The following is a 6931-nucleotide window of genomic DNA, read 5'->3' on the forward strand; positions in this document are numbered from 1 at the left end:
TGAAAACAGTATTTGACGACTAGGACCTCAAATCAGTGATTTATCAACATCAGTAATTCCTATGCTTCAGAGACTTGGAAAATCTAATGCAGGCACCTCAAGGCATTGGAGAAATACCACAAACCCTTCTCCGTGAAATCCTTCAAATTTGTTGTCCGCATCTTCTCCTACGCCAACATTCCCAGCATTGAGGTGCTAATTGCCCAAAACCAGCTTCGACGGGTGGGTCATGTCATTCGTGTGCCTGACACCAAGCTCCCAATACAACTGCTCTACTCCAAACTTTGTCACAGCAAGAGACTCACAGGAGGACAGAAGAAACGCTTTAGGCAAGTTCTCAAATCATCCCTGAAGAAATCCAACAGTCCCACTGATTCATGAGACTCTCTGGCCCAGGACCACCCAAAATGGAGAAGGAGCATTCAGGAAGGCACTCACCAAATCAAGAGACTTTGGGATAATGTGGAGGCCAAGTCCAGGCAGTGGAAAGAGTACACAACCCTAAAAGTAACTCATCTACTTAATCCTTCAAATACTACATGCCTCACATGTCCGCATGTGGAAGCAAGTCATCCTCGATCTGAGAAACTGCCTAAGAAGACTGCAGCAGTCATTGCATTTACCAACTTAGCCATTAGGACAGCCCCAAATGCATATTTTATAGTGTAGTGCACTGCTCTGTTCCCTTCAGTCTTCCTTTTGCAGCTCCTAAAACACAGGAGGTGCGATTTGCTGTGAACTTCAGCACTGAAAGAAACCAGGAAATGTCAAGTGTAACAGCTGCACAAAAGTAAAATGCTTGTTACCTTTTTAATTCAATAAGTATTGTTGCTCTTGTACAGTTTTGAGTGTCAGCAGGCTATTTAACTATGGATAGTATCATAACCAAACTTGATCTTTTGATTAGCATCCACACGTCCATACAGTGGACAGTGATCAAGAACAGGGACCCTGGCTGATTCTTTTTTTAATCTTATATGCTCGGGGTGCTCAATGCCACTTAGTGTGATTTACAAGCATAGTCCTGACTGGGAATCAAACCAGGGTCTGGCTTGTATTTCTTAAAGTACCACCCATCTGGTGTGGTATTAACTAAACAATACAGCAAGAATTAATGCTTTTGTTTGGCCGTCTTCTCCTGAAATACAGAGCTTGCCATGCCTTGATCAGCTTGAGATCATGATTCACAATTATGCTGGAAAATGAAAGAACAATTATATATGAGTAGGTAGAGCTGATTTCAAATTCAGTCTTGGAATGCAATGGCATTGGGGCCTTTTTAAAAAAAAAAACATGTACATTGTAAAATTTGATTAAGTTCTCATAGCATGTTACTGCCCTTCTCCATTCTTTTCTGAAGTTGAACATAAATTCCACTGGGGTTATGAACAGAGCTTTATTGTGTTAGGTTAATTGCATTGAGAAGTTGGAAATTCCAGGCGAATGTGTGTCTCCCACAAGATTCCTAATTCTTGGAAAGCAGAAGGTTAGTTAAGTAATTATTCCGCCATCATATTCAACATAATAGTCAAAATCATTTTTAAATGATGTTTTGGAATGATGTGGTGCAGAGGTCCAATATAGCAACTCAAATATAGCAAAGACAAAAGTCAGACTGCTATTTTAAGGTGTTTTACTTTTACTGTGTGTTAGTACACAGTCGACAAATTAGTTGTAATTAATGAAAACTTACAATTTTGATATGATTTTTATTGTGTTGAACTCAAAATCAAGAGCTTTGAACTGAATGCAGTGTGGGTTTTCTGTGGTACTGTTGGTACGGTTTAACTTTTGTAAAGAATGTTATCAACTGTCCTGTTCCAGAGACTGGAATATGGATCCATTGTTGCTAGAATTATACTTTCAAGCTAAAGAGATACTGAGGAGAATTTAAACTATGACACATTTGGCTATTTGTGTGTAACCTAATGTCCTTTAGGGAAGGAAACCTGACATCCTTATAGTCTATGGTCTATATGTGAATCCAGACCCACAGAAATGTGGTTGACTCTTAACTGCCCTCTGAAGTAGCCGAGCAAACCACTCAGTTTCATCAAAACTGCCACAAAAACCCATAACAGTAAAATGGAATGGATCAACCCGCATCGGCCTAGCCACTGGATTTGGACAGTTTGAAGGCACACTTAGCTTAGTTGACTCTTCCAAAGCCCTTCTCATGAACGTCTGGGAAATTGTGCCAAAATTGGGACAGCTGTTCCATAGACTAATCAAGCAAGTCTGTCTGAGGGCTGATTATTTGGAGTACGACTTTCAGTTGATGGCCCAGACCCCTCCATCACCATCTCTGGATAGGGCCTGCCCAATGGCAGTACAGTGGCATACCGTCAGGAGGGAACGGCCCTGGGAGCCTTCAGAATTGATTCCAGACACCATAAAGTCTCATAGCACGCCAAACATGAGCCAGGAAACATGCTGACTACTGCCGACCACCCTCCCTCAGCTGATGAAACATTACACTTCCATGTTGAATACCACTTGGAAGAAGGACTGAAGGGAGCAAGGACCAGAATGTAAGCTGGTGGCAGTCATCATAGAAAAATAGGAGGAGTAGGCCATTCGGCCCATTGAGCCTGCTCCGCCATTCAATACGATCATGGCTGATCATCCAAAATCAGTAATCTGTTCCTGCTTTCTCCCCATATCCCTTGATCCCATTAGCCCTAAGAACTATATCTAATTCTTTCTTGAATATATTTAATGATTTGGCCTCAACTGCTTTCTGTGGTAGAGAATTCCACAGGTTCACCACTCGCTGGGTGAAGAAATCTCTCCTCATCTCAGTCCTAAATGGCTTACCCCTTATCCTTAGACTGTGACCCCTGGTTCTGGACTCCCCCGCCATCGGGAACATCTTTCCTGCATCTATTCTGTCCAGTCCTGTTAGAATTTTGTAGGTTTCTATGAGATCCCCTCTCATTCTTCTAAACTCTGGCAAATACAAGCCTAATCGACCCAATCTCGTCAGCCGTCAGTCTTGCCATCCCAGGAATCAGTCTGGTGAACCTTCACTGCACTCCCTCCAAAGCAAGAACATCCTTCCTCAGATAAGGGGACCAAAACTGCACACAATACTCCAGATGTAGTCTCACCAAGGCCTTGTATAATTGCAGCAAGACATCCTTGCTCCTGTACTCTAATCCTCTTATTATGAAGGCCAACATACCACTTGCCTTCTTAACTGCCTGTTGCACCTGCATGCTTACTTTCAGCAACTGGTGCACAAGGAAACCCAGGTCTCGCTACACCACCCCCTTTCCCAATTTCTTGCCATTCAGATAATCTGCCTTTCTGTTTTTGCCACCAAAGTGGATAACCTCACATTTATCCACATTATACTGCATCTGTCATGTATTTGCCCACTCACTCAACCTGTCCAAATCACACTGGAGCTTCTCTGCATCCTCCTCACAGCTCACACTCCCAACCAGCTTTGTGTTGTCTGCAAACTTGGATATATTACATTTAATTCCCTCATCTATATCATGAATATATATTGTGAATAGCTGGGCTCCTAGCACTGACCCCTGCAGTACCCCACTGGTCACTGCCTGACACTCGGAAAAAGACCCGTTTATTCCTACTCTTTGTTTCCTGTCTGCCAACCACTTCTCTATCCATGTCAGTATATTACCCCCAATCCCATGTCTTTTAATTTTGCAAGCTAATCTCTTATGTGGGACCTTATCGAAAGCCTTCTGGAAGTCCAAATACACCACATCCACTGGTTCTCCCTTATCTATTCTACTAGTTACATCCTCAAAATTCCAATAGATTTGTCAAGCATGATTTGCCTTTCGTAAATCCATGTTGAGTTTGCCTGATCCTGTCATTGTTTTCCAAGTGCTCTGCTATTACATCTTTTATAATGGACGCTAGCATTTTCCCCACTACTGATGTCAGGCTAACCGGTCTATAATTCCGTGTTTTCTCTCTACCTCCTTTTTTAAATAGTGGGGTTACATAAGCTTCCCTGCAATCCATTGGAACTGTTTCAGAGTCTATAGAATTTTGAAAAATGACCAGCAATGCATCTACTATTTCTAGGGCCACTTCCTTAAGTACTCTGGGCTGTAAATTATCAGGCCCTGAGGATTTATTGACCTTCAGTCCCATCAAGTTCCCTAAGAACATTTCCTTACTAATACTGATTTCATACAGTTCCTCCTCCTCACTAGATCCTATGTTCATATGTAGTATGTATTTAATTGGTCTGCCATTTCTTTGTTCCCCATTATAAATCCCCCTGTTTCTGACTGTAAGGGACTCACATTTGTCTTCACTAAACTTTTTCTCTTCACATATCTATAGAAGCTTTTAGTCATTTTTTATGTTCTCTGCAAGCTTACTCTCATACTCTATTTTCCCCTTCCTAATCAATCCCTTTGTCCTCCTTTGCTGAATTCTAAACTGTTCCCAATCCTCAGGTTTGCTGCTTGTTATGGCCATTTTATATTTCTCCTCCTTGGATCTAATACTATCCCTAATTTCTTTGTAAGCCACGGTTGAGCCACCCTTCCTGTTTTATTTTTGCGTCAGACAGGAATGAACAATTGTTGTAATTCATCCATGCGATCTTTAAATGCTAGCCATTGCCGATCCACTGTCAACTCTTTAAGTAACGTTCCCCAATCTATCATAGCCAACTCGTGCCTCATACCTTCATAGTTTCCTTTATTTAGATTCAGGACCCTAGGCTCGGAATCAACTCTCTCTCTCTCCATCTGAATGAATTCTATCATGTAATGGTCGCTCTTCCCCAAGGGACCCCGCACAACAAGATTGTTAACTAATCCTTTCTCATTACACAATACCCAGTCTAGGATGGCCTGTTCTCTAGTTAGTTCCTCAACATATTGGTCCAAAAAACCATCTCATGCACACGCCAGGAATTCCTCCTCTAAAGTATTATTGCTAATCTGTTTTACCCAATCTATATGTAAAGTCACCCATAATTACAATTGCACCCTTATTGCATGCATCTCTAATTTCCTGTTTAATGCCATCCTCTACATCACTACTGCTGTTTGGTGGGGGTTGTATATAGACCACCAATGTTTTCTGGCCCTTGGTATTTCTTAGCTCTACCCATACAGATTCCACATCAGGATTCTCTGAGCTAATATCCTTCCTCACTATTGTATTGATTTCCTCCTTTACAAACAATGCTACTGCCCCTCCTGTCCCTTTTTGCCTGTCCTTCCAAAATAGTGAATGATCAGTTCCCATCCTTGGTCACCCTGCAGCCATGTCTCCGTAATCACAACTATATTGTGCCCGTTTACATCTATTTGCGTGGCTAATTTGCCTACCTCATTGCGAATACTCCGTGCATTGAGACACAATGCCTTTAGGCTTGTCTTTTTAATGTTCTTAGTCATCTTTGCATTATTTCGCACTTTGGTCCTATTTGCTTCTTGCCCTTGATTTCTACGCCTTCCACTTTTGCCTTTTTGTTTCCTGTCTTTCGTTTCTATCCTTGTTTCCTCCTCCTCAGTCTCCCCGCTCAGGTTCCAATCCCCCTGCCATTCTGGTTTAAATCCTCCCCAACAGCACGAGCAAACTCCCCTGCGAGGACATCAGTTCCGGTCCTGCCTGGGTGTAATCCGTCCCCTTGTACAGGTCCCACCTTCCCTAGAGCCGGTCCCAATGTCCCAGGAATCTAAATCCCTCCCTCCTGCACCATTTCTCCAGCCACGCATTCATCTAGTTTATTCTCCTCTTCCTATACTCACTAACACATGGCATAGGAAGTAATATTGAGATTACTGCCTTTGAGGTCCTGCTTTTTAGTTTAGCTCCTAACTCCTTAAATTCATCTTGCAGGACCTCATCCCTTTTTCTACATATGTCGTTTGTACCGACATGTACCACAACCACTGGCTGTTCACCCTCCCCTTCAGAATGTCCTGCAGCCGCTCCGAGATTGTCCATCACCAAGAGCAGCTTGGTAGCACTACTAATGACTGAGCTGGCTGAGTCCTGAAGGACGTATCTGCCAGACTGGGCCTGCAGCAGGTGCTGAGAGAACAAAATTGAGGGCAAAACCTACTTGACCTCGTCCCCACCAATCCACCAGTGCTAAATAGGATAGGTTTTGAACAGATCAAGCAACTCAAAACAGCATCCATGAGGCACTGCGGACCATCGGAATTGTATTCAACCACAATCTGTGACCTCATGGCCTGGCATATCCCCCACTCTACCATTACCATCAAGCTGGGGGATCAACCCTGGTTCAATGCAGAGTGCAGGAGTGCATGCCAGGAGCTGCACCAGGCACTAAAAATGAGGGGTCAATCTGGCGATGCTACAACTCAGGACTACATGCATGCCAAACAGTGGAAGCAGCATATGATACACAGAGCTAAGTGATCCCACACCAACAGATCAGCTCTAAGCTCAGCAGTCATGAATGGTGGACAATTAAACAACTAACAGGAGGTGGAGGCTCAACAAATATCCCCATCCGCAATGATGGGGAGCCCAGCACATCAGTGCAAAAGACAAGGCCGAAGCATTTGCAACCATCTTCAGCCAGAAGTGCCAAGTGGATGATGCATCTCACCTCCCCCTGAGGTCCCCAGCATCACAGATAGCAGTTTTCAGCCAATTCGATTCAGTCCATGTGATAGCAAGAAACGCTGAAGGGACTAGATACAGCAAAGGCTATGGGCCCTGACAACGTTCCAGCAATAGTAGTGAAGACCTGTGCCCCAGAACCGGCTGCACCCCTAGCCAAGCTGTTCCAGTACAGCTACAAATGGCATCTACTGACGTGGAAATTGTCCAGGTATGTCCTGTGCACACAAAGCAGGACAAATCCAACACAGCTAATTACTGCCCCATCTGTCTACTCTCGGTCATCAGCAAAGTGATGGAAGGTGTCGTTGACGGTGCTATCAAGTGGCAC

Source organism: Heterodontus francisci, chromosome 14 (assembly GCF_036365525.1).
Source record: "Heterodontus francisci isolate sHetFra1 chromosome 14, sHetFra1.hap1, whole genome shotgun sequence".
In the NCBI taxonomy this organism is placed as follows: Eukaryota; Metazoa; Chordata; class Chondrichthyes; order Heterodontiformes; family Heterodontidae; genus Heterodontus; species Heterodontus francisci.